Source organism: Oncorhynchus kisutch, linkage group LG24 (genome assembly GCF_002021735.2).
Source record: "Oncorhynchus kisutch isolate 150728-3 linkage group LG24, Okis_V2, whole genome shotgun sequence".
In the NCBI taxonomy this organism is placed as follows: domain Eukaryota; kingdom Metazoa; phylum Chordata; class Actinopteri; order Salmoniformes; family Salmonidae; genus Oncorhynchus; species Oncorhynchus kisutch.
Window position 1 is genome coordinate 35,938,984 of NC_034197.2, and position 20,000 is coordinate 35,958,983.

Here is a 20,000-nt window from a genome sequence, read left to right on the forward strand (position 1 = left end):
CCCCTACACCCCTAACCACATCCCTAATCACACCCCTAATCACACCACTACACCCCTAATCACATCCCTACGCCCCTACACATCTACACCCCTTCAACCCATACACCTCTACACTTCTACACCTTTACAAATACCTCTACACACCTACACCTCTACACCCCTACACCTCTATACCCCTACACCTCTACACATCTACACCCCTTCACATCTACACCCGTTACACCTCTACACATCTATACCTCTACACCCCTACACTTCTACACATCTACACCCCTACACATCTACACCTCTACAACTCTACACCCCTTACACCTCTACACATCTATACCTCTACACCCCTACACTTCTACACCCCTACACCCCTACACATCTACACCCCTACACTTCTACACATCTACACCCCTACACCCCTACACCCCTACACATCTCCACCCCTACACATCTCCACCCCTACACCACTACAACTCTACACCTCTACACCCCTACACATCTAAACCTCTACACTCCTACACCTCTACACCCCTACACATCTAAACCTCTACACTCCTACACCTCTACACCCCTACACATCTAAACCTCTACACCCCTACACCCCTACACTTCTATACTCCTACACATCTACAAGAACCTCTACACTCCTACACCTCTACAAAAACCTCTACACCCCTACACCTCTACAAGAACCTCTACACCCCTACATCTCTACAAGAACCTCTACACCCCTACAAGAACCTCTACACTCCTACACATCTAAACCTCTACACTCCTACACCTCTACACCCCTACACATCTAAACCTCTACACTCCTACACCTCTACACCCCTACACATCTAAACCTCTACACCCCTACACCCCTACACTTCTATACTCCTACACATCTACAAGAACCTCTACACTCCTACACCTCTACAAAAACCTCTACACCCCTACACCTCTACAAGAACCTCTACACCCCTACATCTCTACAAGAACCTCTACATCCCTACACCTCTACAAAACCTCTACACCCCTACACCTCTACACCCTTCACCTCTACACCTCTACACTCCTACACCCCTACATCTCTACAAACTTCACCTCTACACCTCTACACTCCTACACCTCTACACCATTCACCTCTACACCTCTACACTCCTACACCTCTACACCCCCACACCTCTACAAAAACCTCTACACCCCTACACTTCTATACCCCTACACCTCTACAATAACCTCTACACACCTACACCTCTACAAAAACCTCTACACCCACATCCCCTCACTCTATGACACTCTAAGCCCCCCACCCCCACTACATTCTGCTGATATTACACTACATTCTGTTGATATTAGGGACACTACAGTATACATATTATATATATTTATATACCAGGACAACAGAAGCCTTTGAAGACAGTCTGACAACTTATGGCAGAGCACTTCTGTTACAAGCTTTAAATTCACCTGTCTCGATTTATACTCCACATAATACCATATTGAGCACCACAAGTAGTTCTCCCAGACGACCAGTAGCAGATTCCGCCGGGAATCACAGTGGCCAGACATGCTTAATACCCACCATGTCATGTCAAGGCTAGACTTCATATCGAGAACGACTAAAAACCTTCATGGTGACATCTCCCTGTCCCGACAGGCCACTGCTCTCTGTGGCTGATGGGAAAAGATCCCAGAGTCCAGTTCCTCTGACCGCACAGGAGAATAGTAGCTACTGTATGAAGCAGAATAAAGCTTCACTCTCGTATCAACTGAAAACCTATAAATATCCTGCATGTAGGATGAATGAAACTAGAGGAACGTGTATATTTCCGTCACACGTCCCTACAGACAGTGTTTCATCTACCCACTAACCCAGACAGCCCTGCTCCCTTTCCCTCCGCAGCCCTACCTCATTGCAGTGATACCCAGGTCTCGGACTGCACGGCACGGTCTGGCATCCAACGACAGCCCCAAATCATCCACCCGCACTAAGGTTGCATGGCAGTGTTGTAATTCCTGATGGCAGCACTACTGAACTGTCTCTCTGTCGCCGGCTGTGTTATCTCTCTCTGCTGCTTTCTCTCCCGGCCCGTCTCACTATCGGAGCTCCTTTCTACTCTTGCGTTCGTTTTCGTGCTCTGCTGAGCTCTCCCCTTCTCTCTCTGTGTGCTCTCCCTCTCTCTCTGTGCTCTCGCTCTCCCTCTCTCTCTCTCTCTCTCTCTCTCTCTCTCTCTCTGTGTTCTCTCCCTTTCTCTCTCTCTGTGTGCTCTCTCTCTCTCCCTGCACTCCCTCTCCCCCTCTTTCTGTTCGCTCTCTCGTTCTTTCTTTCTGCGCTGCCCACCTCCCTCTTCCCAACTTGCTCTCCTCCAAAGCTCTGTTCATTCCGCTTTACTTCCCCTTCTTCTCTTCCCAGACATCCAGTATAGCAGGATTGATGTGCTCTAACCTTGGGGACTGCTGTTTTCAATTTAGGCCTGCTCCTCTCCCTGCTCTTCTCCCTGCTCCTCTCCCTGCTCCTCTCCCTGCTCCTCTCCCTGCTCTTCCCCCTGCTCTTCTCCCTGCTCTTCTCCCTGCTCCTCTCCTTGCTCTTCTCCCTGCTCCACTCCCTGTTCCTCTTCCTGCTCCTCTCCCTGCTCTTCTCCCTGCTCCTCTCCCTGCTCCTCTCCCTGCTCCTCTCCCTGCTCTTCTCCCTGCTCCTCTCTCTGCTCCTCTCCCTGCTCCTCTCCCTGCTCCTCTCCTTGCTCTTCTCCCTGCTCCACTCCCTGTTCCTCTTCCTGCTCCTCTCCCTGCTCTTCTCCCTGCTCCTCTCCCTGCTCCTCTCCCTGCTCCTCTCCCTGCTCTTCTCCCTGCTCTTCTCCCTGCTCCTCTCCCTGCTCTTCTCCCTGCTCTTCTCCCTGCTCCTCTCCCTGCTCTTCTCCCTGCTCCTCTCCCTGCTCTTCTCCCTGCTCCTCTCCCTGCTCCTCTCCCTGCTCTTCTCCCTGCTCCTCTCTCTGCTCTTCTCCCTGCTCCTCTCTCTGCTCCTCTCCCTGCTCCTCTCCCTGCTCCTCTCCCTGCTCCTCCCCCTGCTCTTCTCCCTGCTCTTCTCCCTGCTCCTCTCCCTGTGCTCCTCTCTCTGCTCTTCTCCCTGCTCCTCTCCCTGTGCTGTCCTCTCTCCAGTGGGCTCTGGATACAGAGTCTGTTACAGAGAGCACTACTAGGCCTCCTTGCTCGCACATCCTTTTTCAGTTCTTCCCAAACAATTTCTATATGATTGAGGTCAGGGCTTTGTGATGGCGACTCCAATACCTTGACTTTCTTGTCCTTAAGCAATTTTGCCACAACTTTGGAAGTATGCTTAGGGTCATTGTCCATTTGGAAGACCCATTTGCGACCAAGCTTTAACTTATGTCTTGAGATGTTTCTTCAGTATATCCATATCAATTTCCATTCCACATGATGCCATCTATTTTGTGAAGTGCACCAATCCCTCCTGCAGCAAAGCACCTCCACAACATGATGCTGACACCCCCGTGGGATGGTGTTTCCTCGGCTAGCAAGTCTCCCCCTTTTTATCCAAACATAACGATGGTCATTATGGCCAAACAGTTCTATTGTTGTTTCATTAGAACAGAGGACATTTCAACAAAAAGTACGATCTTTGTCCTCATGTGCAGTTGCAAACCATAGTCTGGCTTTTTTTATGGCGGTTTTGGAGCAGTGGCTTCTTCCTTGCTGAGCGGCCTTTCAGGTTATGTCGATATAGGACTCGTTTTACTGTGGATATAGATACTTTTGTACCTGTTTCCTCCAGCATCTTCACAAGGTCCTTTGCTGTTGTTCTGGGATTGATTTGCACTTTTCACACCAAAGTACGTTCACCTCTAGGAGACTGAATGCGTCTCCTTCCTGAGCGGTATGATGGCTGTGTGGTCCCATGGTGTTTATACTTGCATACTATTGTTTGTGCAGATGAACGTGGAACCTTCAGGGGTTTGGAAATTGCTCCCAAGAATGAACCAGACTTGTTTTTCTGAGGTCTTGGCTGATTTCTTTTGATTTTCACATGATGTCAAGTAAAGAGGCACTGAGTTTGAAGGTAGGCCTTGAACTATATCCACAGGTACATCTCCAATTGACTCAAACATTGTCAATTAGCCTATCAGAAGCTTCTAAAGCCATGACATCATTTTCTGGAATTGTCCAAGCTGTTTAAAGGCACAGTCAACTTAGTGTATGTAAACTTCTGACCCACTGGAATTGTGATACAGTGAATTATAAGTGAAATAATCTGTCTGTAAACAATTGTTGGAAAAATGACTTGTGTTATGCACACAGTAGATGTCCCGACCGACTTGCCAACACTATAGTTTGTTAACAAAACATTTGTGGAGTTTTAATGACTCCAACCTAACTGTATGTAAACTTCTGACTTCTACTGTATGTTAATTTTGCCAAAGCAAGTGAAGTAGATAATAAACAGAAGAGAAATAAACTATACAAATGAACAGTAAACATTACAATTACAGACATTCCTAAAGAATAAAGACATTACAAATGTCATATTATGTCTATATACAGCGCTGTAACGATGTGCAAATGGTTAAAGTACAAAATGGAAAATAAATTAACATAAATATGAGTTGTATTTACAATGGTGTTTGTTCTTCACTGGTGGCCCTTTTCTTGTGGCAACAGGTCACAGATCTTGCTGCTGTGATGGCACACTGTGGTAATTCACCCAGTAGATATACAATTATTTGTGAGTCTGTGTAATCTGAGGGAAATATGTGTCTCTAATATGGTCATACATTTAGCAGGAGGTTAAGAAGTGCAGCTCAGTTTCCACCTCATTTTGTGGGCAGTGAGCACATAGCCTGTCTTGTCTAGAGTGCCAGGTCTGCCTACGGCGGCCTTTCTCATTAGCAAGGCTATGCTCACTGAGTCTATACATAGTCACAGCTTTCCTTAAGTTTGCGTCAGTCACAGTGGTCAGGTATTCTGCCACTGTGTACTCTCTGTTTAGGGCCAAATAGCATTCTAGTTTGCTAGACTCTCTCTCTCTCTCTCTCCATCCCTCTCTCTCGCCATCCCTCTCTCTCTCCATCCCTCTCCATCCCCCTCTCTCTCCATTCCTCTCTCCATCCCTCTCTCTCTCCATCCCTCTCTCTCTCTCTCTCATCTCTCTCTCTCTCTCTCCATCCCCCTCTCTCTCCATCTCTCTCTCTCCATCCCTCTCTCTCCATCCCCCCCCCCTCTCTCTCTCCATCCCTCTCCCTCTCTCCATCCCTCTCTCTCTCCATCTCTCTCCATCTCTCTCCATCCCTCTCTCCATCCCTCTCTCCATCCCTCTCTCTCCACCCCTCTCTCTCCACCCCTCTCTCTCTCTCTCTCTCTCTCTCTGTCTCTCCATCCCGCTCTCTCTCTCTCTCTCTCTCCATTACTCTCCTGTAATGCATGTCATTACTCTCTGGGTCCTCCTGTAATGCGTTTCATTACTCTCTGGGTCCTCCTGTAATGCGTTTCATTACTCTCTGGGTCCTCCTCCTCATTACTGAGCACACAGGAGATGTATGTGTTTCAGATCAAATCTAAAATTAATTTAATTCTGTGATGTCATCGAGCACCTTTTATATAATCATCCTCTGAGCTGTTCTGCTGTTCTGACGTCTTTAAAGGATTCAGTTAGACATTTAACCAATAAGGCTTGAGGAGGTGTGGTATATGTCTAATATACGGTTAAGGGCTGTTCTAAGGCACAACACAACACGGTGTGCCCCCCCCTTCGAGGTGCCTTATTGCTATGCAAATGAACAGTGAAAATGGGTTCATCCCTTACAGATAGTGACAACGCAGGTAATTAACGGGGTGAAAAGGCATCCAATACAAAAAACAGGAGGCAAACAAGTGAACTTCAGACATCTAGAATTTACCACAACGTGTAGAGGGGAGACGGACACTGAGTGGAGAGCTTCCCTGCTGAGGTAGAAAGAGGCCTGTCATTGTTTTTTGTCCCAACGATCCAGAGAGAGACAAAAGAACTGTGTCAAATTGAGTACCCTATCTATTAATTAACCTTGTCCATTTGCTCTCCTTATCGCAATACATTAACACTTACACCCAGTAAGTGTAGCAGTAAATTAAGTGTGTGTGTGTGTGTGTGTGTGTGTGTGTGTGTGTGTGTGTGTGTGTGTGTGTGTGTGTGTGTGTGTGTGAGAGAGAGAGAGAGAGAGAGAACTATAGAGGTCCCCTTGAAGTAGGCTACTTCAGAAAACCCATACAGAGATAAGGGGAGTAGAGAGAGAAGGGGAGAAGAGAGAAAAGGGTAGTAGAGAGAAAAGGGTAGTAGAGAGAGAAGGGTAGTAGAGAGAGAAGGGGAGTAGAGAGAGAAGGGGAGTAGAGAGAGAAGGGTAGTAGAGAGAAATGGGTAGTAGAGAGAGAAGGGTAGTAGAGAGAGAAGGGGAGTAGAGAGAGAAGGGGAGTAGAGAGAGAAGGGTAGTAGAGAGAAAAGGGTAGTAGAGAGAGAAGGGTAGTAGAGAGAGAAGGGGAGTAGAGAGAGAGAAGGGGAGTAGAGAGAGAGAAGGGTAGTAGAGAGAGAGTATGGGAGTAGAGAGATAAGGGGAGTAGAGAGAGAAGGGGAGTAGAGAGAGAAGGGTAGTAGAGAGAAAAGGGTAGTAGAGAGAGAAGGGGAGTAGAGGGAGAAGGGTAGTAGAGAGAGAAGGGTAGTAGAGAGAGAAGGGTAGTAGAGGGAGAAGGGGAGTAGAGAGAGAAGGGGAGTAGAGAGAGAGAAGGGGAGTAGAGAGAGAGAGAGAGAGAGAGAGAGAGAGAGAGAGAGAGAGAGAGAGAGAGAGAGAGAGAGAGAGATGGGGTTAATCTGTAGATTCCAGGAGTCCCGGCTGGTCCAATCAATAGGAAGACAAATGGGCCTGGACGTCCATGCCGATAGATTAACATGTAAACTGTGATTGTGTGGCTGAGGTCGGGCCGTTGCTATTGGCTGAAGATGAATGCAGGTGTAATTGAGTGTTTGAATGATGGATGGTCCTCCGGTGTAACTCTGGCTCTGTAGTCCCACGCTGAGAAGTGGGGATTTAATGAACCCATGGCAATTTTTTCCCTCTCCAAAATAATCTTCCCTGGAATAGAACAAGGCATTTCCTGTGGTTATATTGCGGCTACTGCCCCCGAGGCCAGGGGTTATATTACTGCTACTGCCCCCGAGGCCAGGGGTTATATTACTGCTACTGCCCCCGAGACCAGGGGTTATATTACTGCCCCCGAGGCCAGGGGTTATATTACTGCTACTGCCCCTGAGACCAGGGGTTATATTACTGCCCCCGAGGCCAGGGGTTATATTACTGCTACTGCCCCCGAGGCCAGGGGTTATATTACTGCCCCCAAGACCAGGGGTTATATTACTGCCCCCGAGGCCAGGGGTTATATTACTGCTACTGCCCCTGAGACCAGGGGTTATATTACTGCCCCCGAGGCCAGGGGTTATATTACTGCTACTGCCCCCGAGGCCAGGGGTTATATTACTGCTACTGCCCCTGAGACCAGGGGTTATATTACTGCCCCCGAGGCCAGGGGTTATATTACTGCTACTGCCCCCGAGGCCAGGGGTTATATTACTGCTACTGCCCCTGAGACCAGGGGTTATATTACTGCTACTGCCCCGAGGCCAGGGGTTATATTACTGCTACTGCCCCAGAGGCCAGGGGTTATATTACTGCCCCCGAGGCCAGGGGTTATATTACTGCCCCCGAGGCCAAGGGTTATATTACTGCTACTGCCCCTGAGACCAGGGGTTATATTACTGCCACTGCCCCCGAGGCCAGAGGTTATATTACTGCTACTGCCCCTGAGACCAGGGGTTATATTACTGCCCCCGAGGCCAGGGGTTATATTACTGCTACTGCCCCCGAAGCCAGGGGTTATATTACTGGGACAGAGACCAGGGGTTATATTACTGGGACAGAGACCAGGGGTTATATTACTGGGACAGAGATCAGAGACCAGGGGTTATATTACTGTGACAGAGGCCAGGGGTTATATTACTGGGACAGAGACCAGGGGTTATATTACTGGGACAGAGACCAGAGACCAGGGGTTATATTACTGGGACAGAGACCAGGGGTTATATTACTGGGACAGAGACCAGGGGTTATATTACTAAGACAGAGACCAGGGGTTATATTACTGGGACAGAGACCAGGGGTTATATTACTGGGACAGAGACCAGGGGTTATATTACTGGGACAGAGACCAGGGGTTGCTGTGACAGAGACCATGGTTTATATTACTGGGACATTGACCAGGGGTTATATTACTGGGACAGAGACCTGGGGTCATATTGCTGGGACAGAGACCAGGGGTTATATTACTGGGACAGAGACCAGGGGTTATATTACTGGGACAGAGACCAGGGGTTATATTACTGGGACATTGACCAGGGGTTATATTACTGGGACATTGACCAGGGGTTATATTACTGGGACAGAGACCAGGGGTTATATTACTGGGACAGAGACCAGGGGTTATATTACTGGGACAGAGACCAGGGGTTATATTACTGGGACAGAGGCCAGGGGTTATATTACTGGGACAGAGACAAGGGGTTATATTACTGGGACAGAGGCCAGGGGTTATATTACTGGGACAGAGACCAGGGGTTATATTACTGGGACAGAGACCAGGGGTTATATTACTGGGACAGAGACCAGGGGTTGTATTACTGGGACAGAGACCAGGGGTTATATTACTGGGACAGAGGCCAGGGGTTATATTACTGGGACAGAGACAAGGGGTTATATTACTGGGACAGAGGCCAGGGGTTATATTACTGGGACAGAGACCCTGTTGACATTGCATTCACGTGTCTCTCTCCTGGGTATCTCAGCATGCTAGAGATGACTAACACACACACACACACATACGCGCGCACACACACGCGCGCACACACACAAACACACACACACACACGCGCACGCACACACACACACACACACACACACACACACAATGTGGTCCTCTGTAGCTTAGACAGTAGAACATGGCAAATGCAATGCCAGGATAGTGAGTTTTATTCCCGTGACCGTCTCTTCAAAGAAATGATGCATGACTGAATTGATTTGGATAAAAGCTCCTGATAAATGGCATACAGTGCCTTGCGAAAGTATTCGGCCCCCTTGAACTTTGCAACCTTTTGCCACATTTCAGGCTTCAAACATAAAGATATAAAACTGTATTTTTTGTGAAGAATCAACAACAAGTGGGACACAATCATGAAGTGGAACAACATTTATTGGATATTTCAAACTTTTTTAACAAATCAAAAACTGAAAAATTGGGCGTGCAAAATTATTCAGCCCCTTTACTTTCAGTGCAGCAAACTCTCTCCAGAAGTTCAGTGAGGATCTCTGAATGATCCAAATTTGACCTAAATGACTAATGATGATAAATACAATCCACCTGTGTGTAATCAAGTCTCCGTATAAATGCACCTGCACTGTGATAGTCTCAGAGGTCCGTTAAAAGCGCAGAGATCAGTCTTGTACAGGATATTGATGATTTATCACACTCGTCTATTGGACTATCAAACCACATGACAGAGGACACTTACGTGGACATAGGCCCTTGTTATAGGTCATAGGTCATTCTCTCTTTTAATCAGCCCTTGTCTCCCCGCCCCACCAACCTCTCACCACAGCTGGTTATACTGCAGACACCACATCACCCTGGAGCAGCTCCTGCTACACATAGTTCAGGCTAATTGGTAGTAAAAGGAAGACGACCTCCTGGGGAATATGATACAGGGTTCGACATACTGATAGCCTGGTGTGACTGTGACAGACATGCCTTTCACATGTATTTACATGAATGATCCACAGCGGTGATGGTGGTGACCGTTAATCTACCTCTGTTAGTGTCAGCGCTGTCTGCCACAGTGTAATTGCATGGCTGGTGATGAATGACATCTGGGTCGTAGTGTGTAAATCTCCGCATGGCATCTGTATCAGTTGATGAGTTGTCCTGGGTTGTATTCATGTAATTGATGGTGTAGTGAAAGACGTTATAAAGACAAACTCAAACTAATTGCTTTTCAACGACCTTCAAAATATTGTTATTCATCAATAATTTAGCATCTAGTCGGAGACAGGAGGATAAGGCCTTGCTGATGTCACCGGGGACTAGTTTGTTAGCGATAAGCATCTTTCCGCCACGTTAATGTTTCTTTGTCTATTGTTCAGTCTCGATTCCATATGATTGGGTTTCTAGACTAGAGATTAAAGACAGTTCCCAGACCCAGAATCCAGTGAAGTAGAGTTGGTTTAGTTCATAGGTCAAGGCCTTTGTGACCCCATGTCCAGCAGCGCACTTTAACTCATAATTATTCATTATCATCTTCTTCTTCTTCGGGCGTATTCGAGGTGCCACTAAAATGTGTGGGAGCCAGTTTGTTGCCTCGCCTCACAGTGTGAACACAGCGAGGATATGGTGCGAGTCGAGTGCCTGTTGAGGATTAAGAGCTCTCTATGAATGATTTGGAACGGCAGATATTGAGCAACAAGCCCGTCCAGCTACAGCGACCACAGACAGGGAACATTGCTCCACCCATCCAGCTAAAGCGACCACAGACAGGGAACATTGCTCCACCCATCCAGCTACAGCGACCACAGACAGGGAACATTGCTCCACCCGTCCAGCTACAGTGACCACAGACAGGGAACATTGCTCCACCCGTCCACCTACAGTGACCACAGACAGCGAACATTGCTCCACCCGTCCAGCTACAGCGACCACAGACAGGGAACATTGCTCCACCCGTCCAGCTACAGCGACCACAGACAGGGAACATTGCTCCACCCGTCCAGCTACAGTGACCACAGACAGGGAACATTGCTCCACCCGTACAGCTACAGCGACCACAGACAGGGAACATTGCTCCACCCGTCCAGCTACAGTGACCACAGACAGGGAACATTGCTCCACCCGTACAGCTACAGCGACCACAGACAGGGAACATTGCTCCACCCGTCCAGCTACAGCGACCACAGACAGGGAACATTGCTCCACCCGTCCAGCTACAGCGACCACAGACAGGGAACATTGCTCCACCCGTCCAGCTACAGCGACCACAGACAGCGAACATTGCTCCACCCGTACAGCTACAGCGACCACAGACAGGGAACATTGCTCCACCCATCCAGCTACAGCGACCACAGACAGGGAACATTGCTCCACCCGTCCAGCTACAGTGACCACAGACAGGGAACATTGCTCCACCCGTCCAGCTACAGCGACCACAGACAGGGAACATTGCTCCACCCGTCCAGCTACAGTGACCACAGACAGGGAACATTGCTCCACCCGTACAGCTACAGCGACCACAGACAGGGAACATTGCTCCATCCGTCCAGCTACAGCGACCACAGACAGGGAACATTGCTCCACCTGTCCAGCTACAGCGACCACAGACAGGGAACATTGCTCCACCCGTCCAGCTACAGCGACCACAGACAGGGAACATTGCTCCACCCGTTCAGCTACAGAGACCACAGACAGGGAACATTGCTCCACCCGTCCAGCTACAGCGACCACAGACAGGGAACATTGCTCCACCCGTCCAGCTACAGCGACCACAGACAGGGAACATTGCTCCACCCGTCCAGCTACAGCGACCACAGACAGGGACCATTGCTCCACCCGTACAGCTACAGCGACCACAGACAGGGAACATTGCTCCACCCGTCCAGCTACAGCGACCACAGACAGGGAACATTGCTCCACCCGTCCAGCTACAGCGACCACAGACAGGGAACATTGCTCCACCCGTCCAGCTACAGCGACCACAGACAGGGAACATTGCTCCACCCGTCCAGCTACAGCGACCACAGACAGGGAACATTGCTCCACCCGTCCAGCTACAGCGACCACAGACAGGGAACATTGCTCCACCCGTCCAGCTACAGCGACCACAGACAGGGAACATTGCTCCACCCGTCCAGCTACAGCGACCACAGACAGGGAACATTGCTCCACCCGTCCAGCTACAGCGACCACAGACAGGGAACATTGCTCCACCCGTCCAGCTACAGCGACCACAGACAGGGAACATTGCTCCACCCGTCCAGCTACAGCGACCACAGACAGGGAACATTGCTCCACCCGTACAGCTACAGCGACCACAGACAGGGAACATTGCTCCATCCGTCCAGCTACAGCGACCACAGACAGGGAACATTGCTCCACCCGTCCAGCTACAGCGACCACAGACAGGGAACATTGCTCCACCCATCCAGCTACAGCGACCACAGACAGGGAACATTGCTCCACCCGTTCAGCTACAGAGACCACAGACAGGGAACATTGCTCCACCCGTCCAGCTACAGCGACCACAGACAGGGAACATTGCTCCACCCGTCCAGCTACAGCGACCACAGACAGGGAACATTGCTCCACCCGTCCAGCTACAGCGACCACAGACAGGGAACATTGCTCCACCCGTCCAGCTACAGCGACCACAGACAGGGAACATTGCTCCACCCGTCCAGCTACAGCGACCACAGACAGGGACCATTGCTCCACCCGTACAGCTACAGCGACCACAGACAGGGAACATTGCTCCACCCGTCCAGCTACAGCGACCACAGACAGGGAACATTGCTCCACCCGTCCAGCTACAGCGACCACAGACAGGGAACATTGCTCCACCCGTCCAGCTACAGCGACCACAGACAGGGAACATTGCTCCACCCGTCCAGCTACAGCGACCACAGACAGGGAACATTGCTCCACCCGTCCAGCTACAGCGACCACAGACAGGGAACATTGCTCCACCCGTCCAGCTACAGCGACCACAGACAGGGAACATTGCTCCACCCGTCCAGCTACAGCGACCACAGACAGGGAACATTGCTCCACCCGTCCAGCTACAGCGACCACAGACAGGGAACATTGCTCCACCCGTCCAGCTACAGCGACCACAGACAGGGAACATTGCTCCACCCGTCCAGCTACAGCGACCACAGACAGGGAACATTGCTCCACCCGTCCAGCTACAGCGACCACAGACAGGGAACATTGCTCCACCCGTCCAGCTACAGCGACCACAGACAGGGAACATTGCTCCACCCGTCCAGCTACAGCGACCACAGACAGGGAACATTGCTCCACCCGTCCAGCTACAGCGACCACAGACAGGGAACATTGCTCCACCCGTCCAGCTACAGCGACCACAGACAGGGAACATTGCTCCACCCGTACAGCTACAGCGACCACAGACAGGGAACATTGCTCCACCCGTCCAGCTACAGCGACCACAGACAGGGAACTTTGCTCCACCCGCCGTAATCTTAGCTACAGATGTAAGATCATAATCGCCATAACAAAATATTAATGTAGCAACAGGATTTGAACATTGAGTCCATGATGTTGCTTAATTGGTGGTTAGCTACATGAAAAGTGCAATACTGTTAATATATAACCATGTGTTAGTGCAGGTTTTCAGTGAATGTATGTACATTAAAAAAAATCATCTGCATTTCCTGCAGCACATCAAAATTCTTACCAACAAAAGAGTGATCAAATTAAGATCCTACATTAGCTATCGCTAAACGCAAAAATCAGCTTACTGAGGCCACCATGTCACCCTAATTATGGATTCAGGAAATCTTTGAATTCTGCAAAAATATTTCTCCAGAAGAAAGAAAACACAGAAGTCAACTATCTAATAACAAGCCTGTAAATATGTCTAGTGCTGCCAGAATACCTTCTCTTAATAGCTAATAAACTCTAAGTTTTCAAGATTTACCAGCATTTTGTACTCTCCCCTCCTTCTCCCTCGCTCGTGGTTTCTTTGCGCAGTAGATAAAACATTTATTCCATGGGAGTGAATAGGAGACCGATGCCTGGATCCTACAATCGCTGGGCACTTGCCAGTGCATGCAATACATTTTCACATTAATGAAAGGTGTAATTGTGAGGATGACTGCCCACCACCCATTAAATTGCTGGGAGATTACACATGGAGTGTGCCACGTTCTGGAGTGTGCCACGTTCTTTATTTTGATGACTGCTTTAAGGACATTACCTGAGGTACTATAAAAGCGGTGAGAAAGACAGATTATTCTGGCAGTCTTTTCTCCACGTCGTTTCTCAGAAAATAACATAACTCAAAGAAAAACGAAACACTTTCTCAATTTAATGTCTTTTTTTTCGTCCAGGAGAAACAATTATTTCCCTCCTTTGTTCGGAGCAGGAATAAATAACTAGTCAGTGATTTGCCTTGCTGCTCTCTGCCTTGCTGCTCTCTGCCTTGCTGCTCTCTGCCTTGCTGCTCTCTGCCTTGCTGCTCTCTGTCTTGCTGCTCTCTGCCTTGCTGCTCTCTGTCTTGCTGCTCTCTACCTTGCTGCTCTCTGCCTTGCTGCTCTCTGCCTTGCTGCTCTCTGCCTTGCTGCTCTCTACCTTGCTGCTCTCTGCCTTGCTGCTCTCTGCCTTGCTGCTCTCTACCTTGCTGCTCTCTGCCTTGCTGCTCTCTGCCTTGCTGCTCTCTGCCTTGCTGCTCTCTGCCTTGCTGCTCTGTCTTGCTGCTCTCTGCCTTGCTGCTCTCTGCCTTGCTGCTCTCTGCCTAGCTGCTCTCTGTCTAGCTGCTCTCTGCCTTGCTGCTCTCTGCCTTGCTAATCTCTGTTTTGATGCTCTCTGCCCAGCTGCTCTCTGTCTTGCTGCTCTCTGCCTTGCTGCTCTGTCTTGCTGCTCTCTGTCTTGCTGCTCTCTGTCTTGCTGCTCTCTGTCTTCCTGCTCTCTGTCTTCCTGCATTCTGTCAGTGGCCTTGCCGCACTCCGCCTAGCTGCTCCCTGTTCCATCATAGTTCTGTAGCAGCAGTTGCCAAATACCTCCGCTTAGCCCTCCGTGCCCCACAGAGTTATGAGAAAGGCACTGGGTGGATGAGTGATTCTCCTCCTCTGACTGAGGAGATTCCTGGAAACAGCATCAACCAGCAACTTCAGTAGCTAACTCCAAGGTCAGTAGGCAGCAGCTGTTCCTTCGATATGATGAAGGATAGAATGTATTTTACTGAACCTCTTCCTCCTCAGTCGTCACCCTTCTCCTCCTCTTCATCCTCAGTCCTGCTCCTCCTCTTCAGTCATCCTACTCTTCCTCAGTCATTGTCATCCTCCTCCTCCTCAGTCCTCCTCCACGTCCTCCTCCTCCTGTCATCATCCTCTTCCTCCCCAGTCCTCCTCCTCTTCCCCCTCCTCAGTCCTCCACATCCTCCTCCATCTTCTCCTACCATTCCAGTGTTAACTGATTGTGATGCCATCTCTGACTCTGTGCCTCTACACCTGTCTGCTGTCTCTGGCTCTGAGCCTCTACACCTGTCTGCTGTCTCTGACTCTGAGCCTCTACACCTGTCTGCTGTATCTGACTCTGTGCCTCTACACCTGTCTGCTGTCTCTGACTCTGAGCCTCTACATCTGTCTGCTGTCTCTGACTCTGTGCCTCTACACCTGTCTGCTGTCTCTGACTCTGTGCCTCTACACCTGTCTGCTGTCTCTGGCTCTGAGCCTCTACATATGTCTGCTGACTCTGGCTCTGAGCCTCTACACCTGTCTGCTGTCTCTGACTCTGTGCCTCTACACCTGTCTGCTGTCTCTGACTCTGTGCCTCTACACCTGTCTGCTGTCTCTGACTCTGTGCCTCTACATCTGTCTGCTGTCTCTGACTCTGTGCCTCTACACCTGTCTGCTGTCTCTGACTCTGTGCCTCTACATCTGCCTACTGTCTCTGACTCTGTGCCTCTACACCTGTCTGCTGTCCCTGACTCTGTGCCTCTACACCTGTCTGCTGTCTCTGACTTTGTGCCTCTACATCTGTCTGCTGTCTCTGACTCTGTGCCTCTACACCTGTCTGCTGTCCCTGACTCTGTGCCTCTACACCTGTCTGCTGTCTCTGACTCTGTGCCTCTACATCTGTCTGCTGTCTCTGACTCTGTGCCTCTACATCTCCCTGTCGCCTGCCTCTATGCCTGTATTCCACACCTGTCCTCTACACCTGTGCTCTACACCTGTCCTCTGTTCTTGTCCTCTACACCTTTCCTCTAATCTTGTGCTCTACAGCTGTCTTCTGCACCTGTCCTCCACACCTGTACTCTACAACTGTCCTCCACACCTGTACTCTACAACTGTCCTCCACACCTGTACTCTACAACTCCTCTACCTGTACTCTACAACTGTTCTACACACCTGTACTCTACAACTGTTCTCCACACCTGTACTCTACAACTGTCCTCCACACCTGTACTCTACAACTGTCCTCTACACCTGTACTCTACAACTGTCCTCCACACCCGTACTCTACAACTGTCCTCCACACCTGTACTCTACAACTGTCCTCCACACCTGTACTCCATACCTCTACTCCACACCTGTACTCTACAACTGTCCTCCACACCTGTACTCTACAACTGTCCTCCACACCTGTACTCTACAACTGTCCTCCACACCTGTACTCTACAACTGTCCCTCCACACCTGTACTCCATACCTCTACTCCACACCTGTACTCTACAACTGTCCTCCACACCTGTACTCTACAACTGTCCTCCACACCTGTACTCTACAACTGTCCTCCACACCTGTACTCTACAACTGTCCTCCACACCTGTACTCTACAACTCCCACACCTGTACTCTACAACTGTCCTCCACACTGTACTCTACAACTGTCCTCCACACCTGGTCCTATACACTTGTGCTCTACAGCTGTCCTCTACAGCTGTCCTCTACAGCTGTCCTCTACAGCTGTCCTCTACACCTGTCCTCTACAGCTGTCCTCTACAGCTGTCCTCTTACACCTGTCCTCTACAGCTGTCCTCTACAGCTGTCCTCTACACCTGTCCTCTTAACACCTGTCCTCTACAGCTGTCCTCCACACCTGTACTCTACAACTGTCCTCCACACCTGTACTCTACAACTGTCCTCCACACCTGTACTCTACAAACGTCCTCCACACCTGTACTCCATACCTCTACTTCCCACCTGTACTCTACAACTGTCCTCCACACACCTGTACTCTACAACTGTCCTCCACACCTGTACTCTACAACTGTCCTCCACACCTGTACTCTACAACTGTCCTCGCACACCTGTACTGCCATACCTCTACTCCACACCTGTACTCTACAACTGTCCTCCACACCTGTACTCTACAACTGTCCTCCACACCTGTCCTATACACTTGTGCTCTACAGCTGTCCGCTACAGCTGTCCTCTACAGCTGTCCTCTACAGCTGTCCTCTACACCTGTCCTCTACAGCTGTCCTCTACAGCTGTCCTCTACACCTGTCCTCTACAGCTGTCCTCTACAGCTGTCCTCTACACCTGTCCTCTACACCTGTCCTCTACAGCTGTCCTCCACACCTGTACTCTACAACTGTCCTCCACACCTGTACTCTACAACTGTCCTCCACACCTGTACTCTACAACTGTCCTCCACACCTGTACTCCATACCTCTACTCCACACCTGTACTCTACAACTGTCCTCCACACCTGTACTCTACAACTGTCCTCCACACCTGTACTCTACAACTGTCCTCCACACCTGTACTCTACAACTGTCCTCCACACCTGTACTCCATAACCTCTACTCCACACCTGTACTCTACAACTGTCCTCCACACCTGTACTTCTACAACCTGTCCTCCACACCTGTCCTATACACTTGTGCTCTACAGCTGTCCGCTACAGCTGTCCTCTACAGGCTGTCCTCTACAGCTTGTCCTCTACACCTGACTGCTGCCCCAACACAAACACATATTATCATCTGTTGCTCCACTAACAGAATCCACAAAGAACAGAATGGAAACTGCTGAGAGGGTTTTTGTTATTTAGGTAAATAGGGTCTTCATCCGACACACAGACACACCGGACTACCCAACACACAGACACACTGACTAACAGACACATAGACACACCGACTAACAGACACACAGACACACCGACTACCCAACACACAGACACACCGACTAACAGACACACAGACACACCGACACCCAACACACAGACACATCGACTAACCAACACACAGACACACCGACTAACTGACACACAGACACACCGACTACCCAACACACAGACACACCGACTAACAGACACACCGACTAACCAACACAGACACACCGACTAACAGACACACAGACACACCGACTAACAGACACACAGACACACCGACTACCCAACACACAGACACACCGACTACCCAACACACAGACACACCCCGACTAACCAACACACAGACACACCGACTAACAGACACACCGACTAACAGACACACAGACTAACAGACACACAGACTAACAGACACACAGACTAACATACACACAGACTAACAGACACACAGACTAACAGACTCACCGACTAACAGACACACAGACTCACCAGCTAACAGACACACAGACACACCGACTACCCAACACACAGACACACCGACTAACCAACACACAGACACAACCGACTAACAGACACACTGACTAACAGACACACAGACTAACAGACACACAGACTAACATACACACAGACTAACAGACACACAGACTAACAGACTCACCGACTAACAGACACAGACTCACCAGCTAACAGACACACAGACACACCGACTAACAGACACACAGACACACAGACACACCAACTAACAAACACACAGACACACCAACTAACAAACACACAGACTAACAGACTCACCGACTAACAGACTCACCGACTAACAGACACACAGACTCACCGACTAACAGACACACCGACTCACCGACTAACAGACACACAGACTCACCGACTAACAGACACAAAGACTGACAGACCAACAGACACACACACTAACAGACACACAGACTGACAGACTAACAGACACACAGACGAACAGACCACACGACTAACAGACCAACAGACTAACAGACTCACCGACTAACAGACACACCGACTAACCGAGACAACCGACTAACAGAGACACCGACTAACAGACACACAGAGGACAGCTGATGAGACCCTTACAGGTGTTCTATGTTAAATGGACAAGGCTATCACAGCAGGAAATAATCCTGTAGGCATTCAGGCCAAAGAGTTCAATCTTGGTTTCATCAGACCAGAGAATCTTGCTCCTTGTGGTCTGAGTCCTTGAGGTGCCTTTTGGCAAACTCCAAGCGGGCTGTCATGTGCCTGGTAGAATGTCCAGTGACTTCCATATGGCCATTCTACCATAAAGGCCCAATTGGTGGAGTGCTACAGAGATGGTTATCCTTCTGGAAGGTTCTCCCATCTCCACAGAGGAACTCTGGAGCTCTGTCAGAGTGACCATCCCTGACCAAGTCCTTCTCCCCAGATTGCTCAGTTTGGCCGTGCGGCCAGCTCTAGGAAGAGTCTTGGTGGTTCCAAACATCTTCCATTTAAGAATGATGGAGGCCAATGTTTTTCTTGGGGACCTTCAATGCTGCAGAAATGTTTTTGGTACCCTTCACCAGATCTGTGCCTCGACACAATCCTGTCTCTGTATTCTACGGACAACTGACAATTCCTTCGACCTCATGGTTTGGTTTTTGCTTGGTTTTTGATCAATGGAAACAGGATGCACCTGAGCTCAATTTCAAGTCTCATAGCAAAGGGTCTGAATACTTATGTAAATAAGGCATTTCGATTATTGAGAAAAATATTTACATTTACTAAAATGTTTAAAAAAACTGTTTTCATTTTGTCATTATGGGGTATTGTGATGTCATTATGGGGTATTGTGATGTCATTATGGGGTATTGTGATGTCATTATGGGGTATTGTGTTTATATTGACGAGGAAACACATTATTTTAATCAATTTTAGAATAAGGCTGTAAAATAACAACATTTGGAAAAAAAATCAAGGAGTCTGAATACTTTTGAAATGCATCAGCCTGTTGATCCATGTTAATTATCTTTACTCTGGGGGTGAATGTTTCTGGAAAGGAAATCTCACTGCATGTAACAATATTCTAATAAAACTCATCTCTGGTGAGCGGAAGGATCCA

General features: G+C 49.2%; 1 protein-coding gene across 10 annotated transcripts in view; it reads right to left on the reverse strand.

The window, feature by feature from the left end:
* The window catches only part of LOC109882959 (extracellular sulfatase Sulf-2-like), a 286,145-nt gene that overhangs the window by 109,971 nt on the left and 156,174 nt on the right, over positions 1 to 20,000 (reverse strand). The window contains exon 1 of one of the 10 annotated variants that reach the window (XM_031803858.1): positions 1,886 to 2,186. The exons of the other annotated variants lie outside the window; for them this stretch is intronic. The gene's annotated coding sequence lies outside the window, so the exon portion shown is untranslated. Of the gene's footprint in view, positions 1 to 1,885; positions 2,187 to 20,000 lie in introns of those variants that run through there. 10 annotated transcript variants of the gene reach the window in all.